General features: G+C 39.0%; 1 protein-coding gene across 8 annotated transcripts in view; it reads right to left on the reverse strand.

The window, feature by feature from the left end:
* LOC6578044 (tyrosine-protein phosphatase Lar) overlaps positions 1–20,722 on the reverse strand; it is a 168,536-nt gene that overhangs the window by 79,349 nt on the left and 68,465 nt on the right. The gene's annotated exons all lie outside the window — the stretch shown is intronic.

Genomic DNA, 20,722 nt, shown 5'->3' on the forward strand with positions numbered 1-20,722 from the left:
TATGTAGAAATAATATTTGCCGCCGAGATAGAGAAATAATAACAGACTGAGAGAAAGCGAGAGAGGGAGAAATAAAGCTAAAGTGTGTGAGTAAACTGCATTGTTGTCGTGGACACGAATCTGAGGACTTTGTATAATGTACAAGTATTGTAAATAATTTAAAGTTTGCCACAAGGCGTTCACAGCCAAAAACATGCAGACCATTTGCTTGGTAATGCGTTGCCATTGAGCCAGCTGCCAGCATTGTTGTTGCTCCTGTTGCTATTGTTGTTGTTGCTGTTCGTGTTGTTACGAATACTTGGTATCATTTGGCAAGTTTTGTGTTAAACTTTTGCCTCGACAAGTTGCCGGCCAGAGTTTTGCATGTGGAAAATACGACTACATATACTAAGCACACACGCCACACACCAACCAGAAAGCAGGAAAATTAAAAAGTAGGAGAAGAGTCTCACACTCTGTACTGTGCACTGTGCATATATATATATATATATGTGTGTGTGTGGCAAACCACAGTCGAGCAGCTGCTGGCCTGGCCAATTTCGCATGTCTACCCCAAATTTCACGAAATTCACAAAATTATTTCAAATGCGACACTTGCAAAGCTCAAAGTGTGCTCACCAAATTAACTCGATAGCAAATCAGAAGCCTGCGAAATTTCATCGAATTTTGAAAGCCAAAGAGAATGTGTTCAAGGTGCATTCACTCAATTTTAGTTAATCAAAGCGTGAATCGTGCTTGAAGGCAATGCACTATGGGTCAAAAGCCCGATTTTTTGGAAAAAAGTCTTATTTTCAAGTTGAAAAAATTTACAAAATTTTAATGCCAATCCATTAAGAATACCCTATATGTAAATGTTACATACTCAGAATTTTAACAGAGGCGCGATCTGCTAACTAAACTGCTGTTAAACAGAGCTGTTATGCATGACACGCACATTATCATTTTTATACCCTGAACCCATTTTCAATGGGAAATCAGGGTATAATGGTTTTGTTGAAATGTATGTAACAGGCAGAAGGAGGCGTGGCAGACCCCACAAAGTATATATATTCTTGATCAGGGCGACGAGCTGAGTTGATTTGGCCCTGTCCGTCTGTCTGTCCGTCTGTCCGTCTGTCCGTCTGTCCGTCTGTCCGTCCGTCCGTCTGTCCGTCTGTCCGTATGTATGAACGCGTCGATTTCAGAAGATATAAGAGCTAGAGACTTCAAATTTTTTTTTAAATGTTCGTAATTACAGCGCGCATATCAAGTTTATCATTAAAAATCGATAACTCATCCCGATCTTTTTTTATCGATAAAAAACCTTATCGAAAACCAGTTATAAAATTATATCTTCTACACCTTTATTGCTAGAGTCTCAAAATTTTTTAGGTATGCCTATATGCAATTTATACAATTTCGGTTTTTGTTAAAATTTACCCCCCACCTCTAAATTCACCCCCTCGCCCTCACTTTTGTAAAAAGCATATTTCAAATACTAGAGACTTGTGCTTTGGCAATTACATGCATATTCATGTTATAATCATAATCTAAAAGTTTCATGAAGATCGTACGTCCATAAAAAAAGTTATTAAACAATTAAGTTCTCATAGTAAGCGTACACTGCAGCCCATGCGTGTTTATGCGTGGTTGCTTGTGTGTAAGTGTGTGTGTATGTGTGTGTGTGTATGCGTTTGTGTATGTATGCGTGTGTGTGTGTATGTGTGTCTGTATGCGTGTGTGTGTATGTATGCCTGTGTGCGTGTTTCTTGTGTAAGCTGAAAGTCGCGAAAAAGTATTGAAATATCTATTGCTCCAAGGGTTCAGGGGATCTCGTAGTCGAGCAGTCTCGACTAGAGCTTTCTTACTTGTTTTGTAAAGAACTTTCTATGAATTTCAATCGCCAATTGAAATCAAAATAATGACAATTAATTTAAAATTTTTGGTGGAAAATACGGAATTGGGCTTGTTCTTTATGTTTACGTGTTTGTGTTGTCCAAAATCTGTATGTGATGTGAAGTTTTATGTATGTCAAAAAGTTGTCTTTGACATCATTAAAAAAAAAATGTTTGTCTTTGATAAGAGAAAACTTGCGTTTGTAGCAATGAAACTACGCTCATTTTATAGAGTATTCAATTCTGAGCTAACACCTATAAGTTCAACATGCACTTTTGCGCACTTTTTGCGCAATTTCATTTTTCAGCAACTAACCTCGTCGCAGACGAAGAAGAGGAAAAAGGCATTTCCGAAAGGCAGGACTTTTAAAATTTTGAGGTTTATGGCATGCTCGCTTCAGATAATGAAGAATACGATTATTAACAATAAGAGAGATATATTTTAATGTTATTTGTGCTTAAAATCATAAAATATAACCTTTTATTCCTTGAAAAAATTTTTTGTCAACTTCTACATACAAAAACTATATGATATAGTTAACCGATTTTGATAATTTTTTTACAGGATCTTTAAAACATGAAAACACATCTAATATGTGAATTTGGTGTAAATATCTTAAAAAGCAAAAAAGTTATGACAGCTAATAATATGAAAGAGAGGCGGTACCACACCCATTTTTTCACCAAAAACGAGTGTTGCGAACGAAAGTCAAATGCAAAAAAAACAAATTTAATTATCTTGACTAGTTCAAAAGTTATTAATTAATTCCAAAAAAACGGGCTTTTGACCCATAGTGCAATGCCAAAACATCTCTTCTAAGTGATGGAAAATACAATTTATTAATCGATTATTGAATGCGGCATAAATATTGCACATCGAAGCTAAATAATCGGTAATGGTGTATCGCTTGATTAATCGTGTTATCACTATGTGTTCTAGCTGACATTTTTTTTACTTTAATTGCCATTATACACCTGCCAGACCCCTAAGACGACTTAAACGGCAGGGCTTTGCCAAAACAATGGGTATACAATAAATATTATTATTATTATTTTTCTTTTTTTTTTCTCAGTTCTCATAAATTGAGTGAGATTTAGCTCTAATTTTATGTATATATATGTGCTGTTAAAGTACTATATCTGATTGTACAGTTTCTACACTTAATAAACCAAATAAAAAAAAGAAAAAAAAAAAAATTGCCATAATAAGTTGAATATATCGGATATCTGCGAGGCAAAACACATGCGACTTAAATATTTATAATTTGAGCATATATTTGACGAATTCTGTATTGTTTTCCTACTTTATTAGCATATCATATCACATGTTATTGAATAGTAGTCAGTATTTTGATTTTTCATATCCCACTTACAGTTCACTTGAATTTAAATTTCAATTCGTCTGATTAACATTTCCAGCAACAATTTTCAGTGCAACTAAATTTCCTATTGCTCATTATAAAACGCCCAATGGAGTGTTCTCGCGCCGTCTCTCTCACTCTCACACGCTGTCTCTTGCTCTCCCTCTCGTTCCCTTTATGTGTGTCGTCGCCCCATTCTCTTAGACCGCGAAGCGTTGCTGGATTTGCGAAGCACTTGAAAGCATTTTACGCTTACGTTAACAGTTTTTATAGCCCGAGCAGCAATAAGCATATTGGTTTGTGGCTGTAATGAGCTACAGCATCCGCAGCCGAGCTTTGCTCGCTCACTCCTCCCACTTACTTCTCTCTCCACCCACTAAATCAATGCTCAAGATGGCAAAGCAAATTTACAGCGATTTTTTCTTCGCTTACATATATATATATATATATATATATATATATCTTCTTCTTTTTTGCAGCGACGCCTTCGCAGCGCGCATTTGTAAAGTTTTATGTTTGCTTAAACAATTTGATTGCGTGCCAAGAGTGGGAAAGGAAGGGCGAGATGTGCAGACAGAGAAGGCGATAGAGTATCTTCCGTGACGAGTCATAAAAATCGTATCATTATAGCCATAAAACTGGGATTTCGGTTTATTTGCGGTTTTTGCGAACATTTTTGCTTGTTGCTTGGCTTCGACTAAAAATTTAAATAAATTTCATTATATTTGCTTCGGGGGATGGGGCGTGGAGGCTATGGACCTGTTACAAAGATTAAAGGCATACATAATGAAATTTGCAGATGTCATAGAAGATACCACACAGTGCGAGATCCCGCAGAATTGGATTGGTTTGTGTACGCATTGCGGGTTTTTCAGTTTAAACTACAGCCAAGTCTGCAGCACAGCCCCAACCCCGCAGCCCACACCATTCCCCCTCCATCAACAACTTTAGCTTAGCGCCACATCACTGCTGATTTTTCATTTCGCACGTTTGACTGGCGCTGGGGATTAAATGGGAAAGAGAGTGCGAGAGTAAGAGAGAGAGAGAGAGAGAGAGAGAGAGAGAGAGAGAGAGAGAGAGAGAGAGATGTAGTCGGAGCTTCATAGAGCAAACAATTTCGTTGTTGATATGTGCAAATTGATTTCAACGTTTCAAATGTACAGTCATAGATGCATACACACACACACACACAAACATTTAGAGAAATAGGATTAGTAACACTGGCGAACGGCCAATTTATATGGAAATTAATACCAACATTTTTACTATAACGCTAAAAAGAAGAAATAATATATACATATATTGAATCTATATAAAAATCGAATTGATTTTTTGTAAATGTATGCGTAAAACGTTTTAACAGACCATGGACGTAGCTTAATAACTGAAAATTGAAGGAGTGATATGAAGGCAAATTATGACCTAATTAGTAACCAAATTAAAGATTTATCGTGAAAACGAAACTTTAAGTTTAAATAGATTTTGCTATTATTATTATTACGATAATATTATAGATCTAATGGAGCATAATATGTTTCAAACGAATTCATTAAATTGTTGTATTACTATATATATATTATATACATACATATATACAGAAAAGAAGCACATCTTTTCTTATTAAATCTTCCTTCTATAAAGCTAAGGAAACTTTGTAGAATCAACTAGAATTTATTCAGTTTATTTCAGCCTTATGCCAAGCTCCGTGAATATCTAAATTTGGTAACGTTCATCCACTTAAATTTCACTCTTAATCGAACTGACTGGCAGTGCTAATACACAAAAAGCCCCATTTCGAAACCCCCAACCAAGTGCAGCCTCTGCTTTTGAAACATTGTTCAAATATGCCCATAACTTTTGGCCTTGTTTTTCAATATGCCAAAATGCTCATAAAAATTGACCCCGTGTGGCACAAGGCATGGGCTAGGGCTAAGGTACGGCCGCAGGAGGGGGGGTCCAAGAGCATATAAAATCAGCATATGCTCAGCGCCGTAAAGTATGCAGCTCCTTTTTATGGCCCTAACCCTAGTTCGAGCAAGTTAGGCCTCCAAATGCCTGTCCTGGCAATTTATGGCCGCTTTCCGTCCCCCGCCTATCGTCTCCCGCATCCGCTTTCCCAGTCGCCTCCTTCATCAACCACTTGCTAACAAGGTTTTTCTATTTCATCTGTACGAGTTTTTAATAAGTGCAAAGTGCGGGCAGAAGTTTCTGCAAAAATTTCAGCATTTAAGGGTTATCGTGAAAGCGGGTTCGGGCAGGGACTGAAGTGGGGGCTGCTGGGTTTGGGGTTTGCTGCTGATGTTGCCAAACTTTGTGTGTGAGCGTGTGTGTGTTGAGGACAAATCATTTGCCAGCAAAAACTAGCTACGAACAAGATATGAACGAAATGAAGCAGCAGAGGAATATTCTTTGCCCCATTGCTTCACCTCCACAGAGCTCCCCGCCTCTTCCCCTTCGCTGACTGACAGCTGCAATTCACCTGTCAGCAACAGCAGCAGCAGCAGCACATTTCGTTTTACTGAATTGCATTGAAATACGATGCTAAATTTAACGATTCATTGCATTTGCTGTTATCCAACACTTGCCCCAGCGAATTGCAACTCTGTTGAAATGCCCCGCCCCCATGCTCAGCCCTCACTCTGTCTATCTGTGGCCCCCTTTTTGCTCAGCAGCCGCGCGTTGTGTATTTTTAATGCAGCAACTTTGGCATAGAATTGCTAAATCTGCTGAGTCTAAGAAACAGAACGCCTTGGCTCCAGCTCCAACTCTGGCTCTGGTTCCGCTTTCTGTAAAACTCTGCAAATAAAATATAAAGTGCAGCATAGTTTTACGCCAGGGGTTTTTATAGCCAGCGTCGAGCAGCTAAATTTTAATGTTACTTCAAAGGGTAATAAAAATAAACTTTACGCAAGTTGAGAACAAGCTGCGATGCTCGCCCCGGAACAAAAGGCGCCCGTGATTATATCCCATGGCCGACTGCTGCAACTATGCAATGTACAATTTTAATTAAATTGCACAACAAGCTGCCGATGAGATGGCTGCGACTCTGTCGAAGATAGCGCAGCAAAAGTGCAGTGAGCAAGGCGGCTCAGGTCTCATTTGCAAATTGTCTCAGGAAGCGAAAAAGTGTCAGCGAAATCCCATTAAACAATTCATCAAATCAGCAAATCGATCGATGAATGTGGAGTCTGGGCCCACAGTTTTAGGACGGGAAAGGGCAGGACAGAGCGACGGGCATATAAATGATGTGGGCATATTCCTCTCATTAATCAAAATTAAAAGTGTGACCGCAGCTGGACTGCTTCAGCTTGTTCCACTCCAAGCTCACTTTTACTTTAAGCAACTAAGCTCCTCTTAAAGTACGATTCTCTATATTGAGGCCCGCACAGCTGCGCTCCTGATTTCCTATACCCTTGCCCATGCCCATGCTCTGTTCCTGGCCCGTTCCCATGCCCAGTGACCCTTCACATTTGGCATTTCGGCTAAATGAACCGATAAAAAGGTAAGCCATTAAGTCGAGCTACGTCCCATTTTACAGATCTCTCAATCAGCTGTCAACTGTCGAGCATAACAAATGCCAATTTTAAACAGCAGCAATCTGCAAGTCAATAGAAGTCATATAGAACGGCAGCCCAAAATGGAACGGAGCTGGTGGACTTTGTGCATCCGACTATAAATTGATCATTAATTATACAACAGCTTGGCCGGAGTTGGGTTAAAGGATTTGTTGAGGTATTCCGCATTAAGTTTTAATTACAAACTTATCTGACAATCGCAAAATATTTAAAGTATCCCTTAGGCTCTTACTCTCAAGCTGATGGTAAAATTCCATAATCGAACTTGAGATAAACTGATTTGCTATTAACTTTTTGGTTACTTGCGGGAGTCGAATGAAAATAATTTTAATACCATTAAAGTCCCTTACCTTCAATATTTGATAGCTCTTAATTTATATTGAAATATAATAAACTCTTTTCGAATATAATTTAATGCAATATCTATGCATTTTGCTGCGCTATCTCTTTTACCACAATATTTATATATACAATTTAATATTCTTAAAATCTAAATTCTAAAGTAACTCTGACCCACTTCGTCTTCTGCTGCCAAAAAGTAACTTTGTGCAGCTCATCAACATAAATTTCTTGCAATTCTGAGAAACTAGTTCAAAGCTCAGTTGGCACGAAAAGTGGACTTGGCAGATTCAGCGTTAAATGGACCCAAAATTGAGCACACACACACACATATACACGCTGCACACTTTAGTGTTGTTAACCAACACACAGTGACAAGTATTTCTGACCGTTGCCAACACACGAAAATTTTACATGACATTTTAATATAATTAGTTTTTGCTCCGGGCATAATGTAAAGTGCGGCCAAAAAATGTCAGCACTTGCCACAGAGCAAGCGGGCAAGCGAGGAGGAGCAGGAGCAGGAGCCGGAGCTGGTAGCCCAAGTTGCCTTAAGGACAGCAAAGTTGACTTCACTGCGGTTGCCAAAGGAGGAGGAGGCAAGTTTGGTGCCGGGCGGGGCGGGGCGGGGCCGGGTGGCCTAAAACTATTTGAGTTTGCGGTCGGCTGGCAGCATTTTATAAGCCGCAGCATATTTTTGCACAAATTTCAAGCTCACGCCTGTTCTATTAAATGGGGATTTACCGCACACACAGACACACAGACACACACACACACATACACTTATACAGCCTACCTAGCAATCTATCTATATGTATCTGAGCATCTATCTATCTGCTTGTGTTTTCTTCTTTTTTATACAAAGAAATCTCGGGCCAGGGCTACATTCATTATTTCTCTATGCGGGATTACTAAGTAAGCCGGGCTACGGCTTAAAATGCCGCAAACTTTATGAGACACAGCACACGTGTCCTGTCCGCCGCGCCCTGCTGCTGCTCCTGGTCTTTTGTCTTGTCCTTTGACTAGGCCTCTCGTGCAATTTATGATTGCTTCGGCTGTACTCGGAGACAGAAAGATCTTGTAGACAACCTGGCAATTTCATAAACTGTGTAGACACTTGCCAAATTGGCAAGAACATCCCCGCCCACCTCCACGCCCCCCTCTTTTTCTTCTCCATCCATCTGCGTTCACCCCTGGATTTTGCTTTTGTCTTTCATTTTACGCACGTAAAGGCCGCTGTAAGCAGGCTTTGATATTTTATTGAGCTTGTCATAATATTTATATATATATGTATTTATATATGTATGTATATATATGATGCGTGTAGCACAGTGTAAACAGCACAGAGTGCTGCTGGATTTGCCAGCCGTCCCTTTCGTTCCCCTTCTCCTCTCTCACTCAGCGAGACAATGCAAAAACTTTGGCCAACAGTTTGAAAAAACTTTTATTATTATTAGCATTAAGAGGCTCGAGCCATGTTCTCCATCTTTTTTTCTCTCTGTGCAGACTTTTATTAGTTTCAACTTTTGACAGAAATTATATCGAGTTTATACACAACCAATATATATACACACATACATATACATATATTGATGATGCTGATGAAGAGAAAAACTTTTGGTTCGCATCAAAGTTTCATTTTTCCTGAGCTACTTTTTTTCTGCTACGGCTCGGAGCGATGTTTTGTTTAATTTATGTTATTTAGAAGTTTGTGGAGCAAAAGATTTGCTCGAGATGCCAAATGAAAGGCGGATTAAATAAATCAAAAAAGTATGGATATTAGCGCTTGTTGCTATGGCATGCACTTTATCAAAAATGAATATATAATAAAGAGGCTGAGACAGATAAGACAGAGCCGAATTGTTAACTTGGGCTAGAAAATATCTTAAAAATAGTTAGATGACATATTTGAAGAAATTTTAAATATCAGAATATAGAATTGATGTGTTGGTTTCACAAGTTATAGAGAAGGGATTGTAATTTCAAATTCTACAAGTAGTATGATGGGTAGTTGGATTCCTACTTTCAACTCTAGGCAGTTACTATTATTTCAAGGATATATTAGGCAGACTATAAATAGTTGCTGACTCCTTTATGGTACAACAAACATATAAATATAGCATGCAAGTATTTATTACATTGACATATATCGCAAATGTTGGCTTAAAAGCTTTGCACATTATGTAGAAATAATAAAATACCCTTTTTCAAAGTATATACAAAAGGCTTGCCTAGGCACTTCCACACCCACACAAGAGCAGCCAGTCAGTTGACAATGGCAATGGAAATGGCTAAAAGCGCACCAAGGTAAACAAGCAACACTTAAAGCAGCAAAAACAATGCAAGAAATAGCCAAACAGTCAACAGCTAACAGCTAACAGCTAGCTGCTGGTAACTGGTAGCAGCCAACAAAGGTAGCCAAGTCCCCGGGCAATTAGAGAGTGGGCGTGGTAGGTGTGTTTCGTCCGTCTGGGTGGAGTCGCCTTTAAGTGCGCTCAACGACAACATCAAACAGAGGCAACAACTGCTAAGGTTTCTGAGCGAGATTTGGAAGAGCTTGAAATGTGTTGGCATTTTAGAGCCAGCTTTCAATTCTGCATTGTCATAGATTGATAAATAGCGGAGTTTCTTGCAGACAGTCTGGCAACGCTCTGCGAAAAGCATTCAACAGATACACCAAGGCGCACAGATACTTCAAGCCTTTGAATAAAACAGCGTTCAAAGAAAAAAAAAGAAACCTTAAGAGCACTGCTGAAAAGAAGTCACAAAAAGCAGCGACACGGCTGGCAAATAGTGTTGCCAGACTGTTGCATTTTCTACTGCAAATGCTTGGAAAGGAAAGTTTTTAGTAGCTGAAAGAAGCAAAGAATTTGTTGATTGAATGACCAATTATTAAGCATTCAGAAAAGATAAGAACTGGCGCTTGTCGTGATTCAGTGATAAGAATTCAATGATATAAGAAAAGGAATTACTAAATATGCTATATTAAGAAATGTTAGTAAAAATTCTTTAAACTATCGTTATTCAATATATTTATGACTTATACATAGCTCGGATCTTTCAAAGCTACCGCAGTGTGCTATACTATTTTCTAAATATCTCAAATATTAATTATTTTTCATTTTTTAACTTTTCCTGCCTATTGATAGAGCTCGCCTCAGATTTAAAGCATAGATCAACAATGCAATTAGTTCAAACGTCAACCAATCGGAATGTCAATCAATCACGACAAGCAGCACAATAAAAACTTTCATCAAATCTGTGTGGAGCTCACCTCAGGCCCGCAGAACTTACACAGGCATTAATATGTAGCCCACACTCTGCGAGCAGCAGTCGTTTCCTGCAACCCATCCATCTATCGTGCTATCTCTCTTTAAGAAACTAAAAGACAAGCGCCACACACTCTGCATAATTCCAGAAGGCAAAAAATGTTTAGGCGCTCGGCGACAAGCTGAAAGGAAGAGCCATAAAGTATGCAATGCCTTTTGCCTTTTGGCTTCTTCCATTTGCTGCTGACTCCTTCCCACGTAGGCTCTGTCTGGGGCCTATGTGGGGGCGAGGCCGGTGGCTTGGCTCTTTGTTTTATTGTTTCTCAAATCGCTGTCGCTGCTGCTGTCTGAAGCTTTGACTTTGCCTCTTTATTATTATGCAGCGTGCGTCGCGGCTCGACCAGATTATAAAGGTCGACCCAGCAAGCGAGCGAATGAGCGAGTATGAGACTCGGAGTCGATGGCGTGGGCGCTTGCGGGGTTGGGGGCGTGGATTCTGACATTTGCACAACTTTGTCACGTGGTGCGGCACGCATTACTTTTAAAGACGAGAGCTGAGCAGCGAGTCGGCAGGAGAAATATTTGGCTACATTTACAGTTTGATAAATGTGCCATGAGCCCGAAGTCTCAGGCTCAGTTGCCATATTTACATTACTCCTGGGCTGGGCTTATGGAAATGCGTTACCAGCCAGCGAGCAGCGCCGCGGGCTGTCCGGCAGGAGGAGCTCGCTGAGTAAGTGCTTAGTGTGGCCAAAATGTTGCCAGAGACAACTGTTGCAATGGCAGCAATTATGAGAGGGGCGTGGCAGGTCGGAGGTAGCTATCAGCAGCCATATGCAGTATATAAAAAAAAGGACACCAACGAAAAAAAAAAAAGAAAAGAGAAAAGCAAAGCTGTTGTTGCCACATTAAAGCAAAGGCATTGAGCGAGCGAGACGATTAAGACGATAATAACAAGTGACAAGTTTATTGCCCGCACACACACTTAGACACACACCCACACACGCGCTCACTAACACTCACTCAGTCACAAAACGGAGCCACACAAAAACTCTTGCCGTACAGACTGACAGACAGCCAGACAGCCAGACGAAAGCCTAAGCTTTTGTGGCCTGAAACCTAATGTGCCAACAGCAGCAGCAGCAACAACAAAAGTGCCACAAATAGGGGAGCATTGTGTTGCGGGGGCGTGGCCAGCCAGCATTGCCCACATTATTGGCATGCGGGGCACACAACATTTGCCGCCTTAAAAGCCAGTTCCACTAATGCCAACAGCTGGCCACATAAATATCACCAAAGGGGGAGTGAAGGAGAGAGAAAGGAGAGGGGGGCGCGTCGGTAACGGACTGTCTATAAATGTTTTTGTTGCCAAGTGTTGTAGCTGTGGCGCTGGCCGCGCGAGCACTAAAACCACTAAGTAAGATAAGTGAGGTCAAGCAAAAGGGGTCATGTGCGCGCATTGTTACGTATACGCAGCGTGCAGCCCAGCAGGGGAAACGAAAGGAGCCAAGGGGGAATTGGGGTAGCGGCGAGCAACTGTAACTGGACACCAAACAACGGCAAGTGAAAGCACAGCTCAGCTCAGCTCAGCTTAGCTCAGTGCGAGAAGATAGTAAAGACATTTTGCTACTAAAGCACGGAAGGCCAGCCAAATTATGAGAGCTGTCCCAGCTGGAGGGCAGCTAAAATGAGAGTTGGACGGAGCAGGCGCTGCTTATCATCTATGTAGATATCTCCCACACTCAACAGCAGCTCTCAAGTGCTGCAAGTTACTGGGAAATGTCAGCGATACTGTTTATACATAGAAAGTGCTCTTTAGATTTGATGTAAATATGCTGATTATTATTATTTTATTAAATATAAATTATATGTATTTTTAGTGAATGAAATGTAAGAATCGATTTTTCAATTGTATGATTAACATAAGCTACGTGATTACTAATTTCAATTAACCGATGAAACATAATCGATTAATTATTAGTCAAATGATTTTTGTATTAGTGTTTTTGGATATCAGTTTGTATTGCCCACAAAATATATGTTAATATTTATTTATTAATAGAAACAGAAACAATAACCTTTAGAGAGATGTGGTGGTCAATCTGTTGCTCTTTTCCTTAAAAGGCACTGAAGGGTGGTTCTTTCAAGAGTTCGATTATTTGTTGGAGTAATCAATTAATCGAAATCAAATTTTAATCAATTCTGCGTTAAAATTGAATCATCAATAGAAGTTAAAATAATCGATTATTGTATGTATTATATGGTGCCATCACTATATATTTTATTAAACAAAATTGTTGCTACTTTTAGTGGAAGTTTAAACTAACTTCAGATGAACTTTTTTTGCTTTTTAAAATACAAGACGAATTTAAATTATTTTTAGTATCCTTATTATCCCTTAGCTTCGCATTATGCCAGAAAACCACAGCCAATGTCAATCTAAAATTTAGCTTCAGTCAGCAGTTCAAGAGGCCCGCGTTGATATCTCTTTTCCGCACACTTTAGATCTGAGCATTCTTAATTGTTTTTATTTTCATTTTAAGATTTCCCATTTTACGCACCGAATTTTGTTTTTAAGCAAGAGCCTAAGCTGGTTTCATGGTCCCTTTGGCTTATTGTGGCATATTCTGTTGTTCGCTATAAATTAATTAGTTAAGCTTTGTTGTCATATTGCAGATTCATCAATTAAAGCCAAGCCCCAAAGAGCCAGATTTACGTCCTGGCAGAGATAATGAAAAAAAGAAAGATACCAGCAAAAAGTAAATAGTCATTGCGTTGAGATTAGGGGGAACAGAAAATCTATGGGGAGAACCGTGCGATTGGCAGTGCTTGCATTTTGTCAAAAAGCTAAGTTCTGACCAGGTTTCTGGCCAATAAGGAAATTATTTTACATGATTCAGCATATCAAAAAGCAAAGCAATTATAGCCAAACTCGCGCTATCATTGCGAACAGCATGAATCATGAGAAGACAAAATACGTAGACCAAAAATCTCTGCTCTGCTGGCCGACAGTGAGTGCGGACAGTATGTGGATAGAGCCATCCAACTTATCATATGAAATACAATTAGTTGGGCATCTGCAGATGGGCGTTGCCCTCACGCATATCTGCATAACTACTCAAGCTGCTTTAAAGTAAATCGATTATCGTTAGAGCTATCGCTGTACGAGCAACGAACCTCATTTGAAAATCAATCAAAGACAAAATATTCCATTTACCACAAATCCCACTACAAACTAGGAAACCTGTAGAGAAAAGAGGAAGCCACGCAAATTGAAAAATTATGTTTGCCAGCTGCACTGAAAGTCGACTGCAGCAGCAAATATCAAGTGAAGTCAAGTCAAGCTTCTCCCTGCTAATGCTTTGCCAAGCACAAAACACAAAGCAAAAAATAAAAAAATAAGCAAATGAAAAACAACAAATAGCAAAAACACTCGCATGCAAAACGAATTTCAAGAACGGTGTAAAAGATGTATGGTATGCATATGATGTGTTTGTGTGTGGGAGTATCGAAAGATTGATGCTAAATTGATGCCATGCCGAGTGGGTTATTGTCTGGCCCGCATATAAACAAGCAAAACAAAAGCATCGAGTTCAAGAAGTAAAAACTTCAATGACGCTAAAGCATTTTGTATTCCGACTTTCAAAAAAGATAAGCAGCGGGACCCAGTGAGAGCGACAGAGAGAAAGAGAGGGGAAGAAAGAGAGGGAGCGAGAGAGCAAGATGAGGGCGACAGGCAGTTAGCCAGCAGCAAAGGAAGTTGAGAGGCTACTTCTGGCAATTTATGGCATATGTTACCATCATACACACCCACACACACACACACACACACATACGTACAGCCGCCCTCATATGTAAATGCCAAAATAATACATGTGCGTATGGCATAAAAATTGATATGCCAACGCTTTTTCATGTGTGAGTAATTCACAAGTAAATTTTATAAAGTTTTTAAATAAAATATAAAATATGCTTCAGGACATTAGAGTGCGCCATGTGCGACTCTTTACATTCCCTAGAATATAAATAACAATTCAATTATGATATATTGCATTATATATGCTATATATTGTATATATTTATTATATGCGAAACATTTTAGAGGTTTAGGGAATTTTTAGAATGCCACCATTTGTCCAAATATATATCTATTCACATTTTTATTTGGGGTAACCCTGCCTGATTCTCTCTCTTATGCAATAAAATCCAATTATAACAGAAATTGAAATAGAAATGACATATTTTTTCCAGGGTGTTACATTTTAGCTTAGAGTTTGCTTCTACAAATAAAAGAGACATTAGCATAAAAATGTAAGAAATAAATGAAATAGAAATTTTAACTAATTAGTTAGCTAGTCGGTAATATTTATTTAAAGCCTATTTATATTTATAATCCCCAATCATTTTAATTTACAGGGCATCTATTTCCGCAGCAACTATGTGCTAAACTAATGCCACACGATAAATTGAACTTTTCATAAATTTTTGCAAACTGAAATTGGCAAGGGTCTTCGTTGTTCTCAGACTCCGGCTCGGCCTGGGCTCCTGCTTGTCTCTGTCTTCAGCATTCGCTTTTTATAGGCCAGCCTGGCACTGTCAACGTCTTTGCCACGCCCTCTCCAGCGCTGGCCGCCCCTGGGCTCGCTGCATCAAAGTGCTCGATAGCAGCGGCTCAGAATTTATGGTTGGCAGCTTTTAGGCTTTGTTTTGCTGCTTATTATTGTTATTGGCACCAACAGTGACATATTACGAGCGCCTACTACTCCGCACGCTTGTCGAAGCTCATTTGCTGGCTGAGGCCGTGACAGCCACACCCCCTCTCCCTCTAGCGTCCCGTAAGACCACCACCTTCCGAAGTGGCTTGTATATATAGAGAGATTGCGAGAGTTTTTGGCCGTTGCGTACGCCGGATTATTAATATTAGAAAAAGGAAATATATTTTCTAGTGACCGGCTGCTGTTTTCGATTATTGTCCAGGCCAGCAGAGGCAGCAACAGCAGCAGCGACAGCAGCAGCGTGTCCTGCGTTAGCCTCCATTTCGGTCCTTTTTGCCGTAAATTGTTATTGACAACGGAAGCAGCAGTGCGGCACAAATTGGGCGTTGAATTTGCGGCTTGGTTTTTCGTTTAGCCGCCTTAGCTTTTCTTTTCTTTTCCTTTCTTTTTTTTCCTTTTCATTTTTTTTTCTTCTTTTTTTTCGCTTTCTTTCATTCTGGGTCTCTGTCCGTCCATTTGTTGTGGTTATTATTATGGTTGATTTAGTGGCCACAAATTGAATGAATTGTCTTACTTAAGCGCAATAAGCAATATTCGATTTACACACACACACACACCCAAAGACACCATAGAAACATACATATTTATTGTATATATATCGTGTATATAAATCAGATTTATATACAAGTTTAAATTCAATAATGCCTAAGTGCGTGCTCAAATCAGATTAAAAGACGACGCCGGCAAGTGCGGAAATGACAGGGCCGGAATTGAATTAATTAATGCCAGCTGAGCTGAGCTGAGCAGCACGCAGAGGCAACAACTCTGAACAGAGTTGTCAAGGAGCAGGCAGGGAACAGCCAGTTGCCGAGCAAATAAAGTTGACAAATGCTGACAGCGGGCGACAGGGCGCACAAAATATTAAAATAAAGTTGTAATTAAACGCATCGCATAACTTGCGAAATGCGCGCACAAAGCACGAATTCAGACCAAGCCAAATTCTGTCCTAAAGCCTCATATAACTCACACACACGCCCTCTCCCACACACGCACACACACACACATGCACATGCTTGAGCAACAGTTGAATAGATGAAAATCACTCGGAAGATGTCACACCACGAATGGGTTTAAGTAAGTAAGTGTGTGTGTGTGTGTGCGTGTGAGAGTGTGTTAGCGTGTTGAAAAAATATGTGAATACCACAAACACACACAAATAACTTTGACAATTAGAAAATTAAAATTACACTGGGAAAAACGATTTTGTCACCGAAATAAATAAAAAAAATAATAATTTATATAACTGCTGAAGAGCTAAAAAAATATTTTAACAAAATACTAAAAACAAATAAATAAATTTAATTTAGTATAACAGAAAAAATAATTACTAACTTCAATTAATTTTTTTCAACAATAATATGTAATAATAATAAAAGTAAACTTCAGCAAAAATATTTCAGATATTTCAATGAGCATAAAAAACTATATGTACCAAGCTGTATTTTACTTAAATTAGTATTTAATATTCAATTCATTTGTTATATAAACTCTCTGCAATCATATCAGTTAATTTCGAATCGAGGAAAGAACTTGCCCAACTTCCATTAAACTTCTTTACTAATTCTACTCTCTCTACTATTCTTACTAATTCTAAACTCTCTCTCTCTCTCTCTCTCTCTCTCTCTCTTTCACATCGTATCCCACTACTCGCACGTTGCTTTGCACTCTCGTTATTCTACTTATCCTAATGCAATTCTGTCGTCCTCTGCCACAGCAACTCCATCGCTGTTCCTTGTTCCATGAGGCACTTCCTCCACTCTCCTCCGTTCGCTTCTCTCGCCTAGCTGTGCGTAGTTTTAAAAAGTCATTTGAACAATGGATATTGTTCGCTGCCAAGTTACACTTGCAGTTGACTTGAGAGCTCTTCGACTACATTTATCTCTTGACTTTATGGCTAGCAAATTAGTTTACGACAAACTCAACTTTTGGCGCAAATCTTACAAACAATTGTTTGCAGTGTATAACCAAAAAATAAATAAATTTAATGCAGCAACTGCGACACAATGGCAATAATTTTGTTGCCGCACAGAGTGGGAGAGGGGGAGAGAGTGGCAGAAAGGCAGAAGCAGAGGGAGAGAGAGAGAGAGAGAGAGAGAGAGACAGCTGGCAATTTGCAACCACTGCCACCATCATTACGACCACCAGCGCCACTTACAGTGGAGCCTATCTTTGGAGCGCCAGCTGCTTGGCACCGCAGACACCGAAAAACCAAAAGACCCAGCATGAGAAGTAGACAAGGTGTGCTGCCGAGAGGAAGAGGCGAAGAGCGACAGGAAGGGCGAGGAGTGCCACACGCGCAAGCATATTAAAATATTTAATTACCATGTAAACTTACGACTTTTGTTTTTGTTATTGTTTTAATTGTGACAACAACTGTCATAATAATGAATATGATGATGTTTTGCGAGACAGCCAAGGGAGGTTGAGTGTGTATGTGTGTGTGAGTGCGTGGGGTGGGTACACCACAGACAAACGCAATATGCTTCGCTTTTTGGCCCGGAAAAGTATGCTACATGCGGCCAAAGTTTGAAATGGATGCCAGCCAAAGCTTTATTACATTTGTGTTTTATGTGCGTATGTCTCTGTGTGTGTGTCTGTGTGATATACGACTGATGTGTGTGTGCGAGTGTGATTCTGTTTTGGCGGTTTTTCTTAGAATTGTGCTGTACTTTTGTCGCCTTGCATGTTATTTGAATTTTAATTGCAGTTCTCTTCTCATTGCACACATTGTCGTGCCTGGATTTGTTTCATTGTCTTCGTCTCTCCAAACTGTTCGCCTCCCACTCTCCCTACCCCAGCCACTGCCCTGCCCACAGTCCCTCTCTCTCTCTCGCTCTCTCTATGCCACCATATTTAATTAAAAACGTTTGTCTTCCGCCACTTCTACTTCTACTTTTACTACCTGTTCTGGTTTCTTTGGTGCATCCCAGGTGCTTGCTTCTGTTTGCTCATTGGAACTAATTAGTTTTATTTAGCTCCACTTATTGACTTGCTCGCCAAACATTTTCAATTGACATTGTCAGAACCGCACGCTCCGTACCCTCGTCCGATGGCCCTCTCCCCTCACTGCTGCTCTTCAGCTCTTCAGCTCCTCAGCTCGTCTGCTCCTCGTCCCCTTGCACTATGGGGAAAAATCCAAATTATCGGGTATTAATTAATAACTTAAAAACTAAGCCAGATTTTTTGATCCGGTTTTTGTATTATTAATATGTATACCATCAGAAATATATTTTAGAAAAATGGGCGTGTCACCGCCCACCCAAAAAAAATTTATTAAAATTTTGTATTAAAATTTTTTTTTTTTTTTTAAGAATTTTGCTTGTTCATACTTTAAAATAATAATTTTAATTGAAAACAATCGAACTTTCATAAAATCGAAATTAGTTTTCTTCAGTTTCGAGTTCCAAATCAGCCAGAAATATTGATCCGCTAAAAAAATTCGGGTTCTTCAACTGATTTAATTGTGCCTTCAACTTTACATAATACAATACGTACAACTTCATTAGACAGCGACCTTTATGCTTTCAAACTCTTTTCTAAAGATTTGCCGAAGAAATAATCTGATCAGATGTATCCATTGTTAAAAACCATCAGCGAAATTATGGATTCTGCTCTCATGCTCTCATGCATGATGAAATTAGTCTGATTTATAGACCTGGTTGGGCAAATCAGACGCTTCCTTACCAAAAAGCCTACAGGATGAACAGTACTTTCCATAATCTGCCTCAAATGAACAATTATTTTTATAAACATTTGCTGTCATAGGCAGTCATTCATAGTTGTCAGCTAGTTTTTGTTCCTGCTGCATTTCTTCCATTTGTAATTTATATTTTGGCAAAAAAAGCGGCTTTTGCTTTTTTAATATCATTTATAAGTTGAATCAATATTAGTCTTATTTAGTTTCAAAATCACAATTACTATTTCTTGGTTAGAGTTGCCTTTTTCATTGAGCCAAATATCACACAGGTCAGCTCATAGTCACCTGCTAAAAATTGATTTGCGCCGGTTGTGCGCAAAAGTGCACATTGAGACAAAGGCACTAAGATCCCAATTGATTACTCTATAACATGCAATTGGAATTACACTGGTGCGCCCTGGTGGCTGTTTTATATGTCTTTGCAAAGTTTAATTTTATTTACAAGAAATGAAATTTGACAACATTTGCTAATTATACAATAAATGATTAAAATAAGTTCAAACATCAATTGGTTTTTAAGCCAACGCATAGTAGAAGCCCTAAAAATTCATATCCTTTTTAAATTTCTCAAAAATAATGTCTGGTCATTGAATAACGATGATTTGAAAATCGGCTAACACAAATTGTAAGCTGAAGGCAAATGCTTTTCGAAGATAACAGCTGACTTTAACAGCTGTTAGGCTTAACAGTGGACTGTTATTCAACATTTTGGGTACAGTACCTTAAAGTTTGGAGTTTTATTAAGATGTTAACATAAAAAAATTATAAATTTTCATACTTCGCAAAAATGACTAAATACCCGAAAAACGGCAAAATTCCCCATAGTGCCTTGGACGGACTACTGTTTAGTATGCAGCACACAATACACATAAAACATTAATAAAGCTTGTTGTCCTTTTTGGCTGGCTGACTTTGAGCTCGTGCTCGTCGCGTCCTGCAGTTTAGTTGAGGTCCTTGTCATTACCAAACATCATCCCCGAAGTCTGGCCCAGCATATGCTTAGCATAATTTTAGACCTATTCTATGGCACATAGCGTGGCCTTTGATTTCTGTCTCTGGCATTCTCGAAACGTTTGACTTAATTAAAAAACTAAACAAAATGCAGTAAAATACCTAAGAGTGTTGGCGTGGGCCAATTGTGATTGATTTAGATATATGGCTAGGCGTACTGCTCTGCTCTTCTTATCCAGAAATTACAATCTCATCTATGTTAATGCGAAACAATTTACATAATCAGAACGGGTTATATTATCTATGATTAATAAATTTATACCAACAATTCTAATTAATAAAAGACTGAAATATCGTTTCGGTAGATAATGCATAGTTTTCATAGCTTTATCCATAAACATAGAATTAGGATTTAAATATATTTAATATACCATTTTTAGTGGGAAAGTTACATCAAACAACGTTAAATTTATTTATTTATATATTATACTACTTACTCAGTTGTTAAATTCCCTCTAATCTAATTATATCACTGAGATTATCAAATAATTCAGTTTTAGTTTAATTTTCAGCCTAAAGTATATACTCTTAGATAGGTCTACTTCCGACTCCGACGCCCACTTATTTCCAACACGCTGACTCTACAGAGTGCTCAAAAAATCCCCACGCTTGCTGAAATCATTTAAAGTTGTTTTTTTTTCCTTACATTATGAAGCCAACTGGCCGTTGGCTGGACCTGGCAAATTCCTCGAACGCAACTGCTGGCGCTTGGTCTCGGGGCCATGGTTCATATCATAATTCAGTCATATAAAATTTGTCTAGCGTAAAATTAGAAATGCCGCAAAATACAGCGGCGGCTAACAAGAGAGCCGGCAACAGAC

Source organism: Drosophila mojavensis, unplaced genomic scaffold (genome assembly GCF_018153725.1).
Source record: "Drosophila mojavensis isolate 15081-1352.22 unplaced genomic scaffold, ASM1815372v1 contig_49, whole genome shotgun sequence".
NCBI lineage: Eukaryota > Metazoa > Arthropoda > Insecta > Diptera > Drosophilidae > Drosophila > Drosophila mojavensis.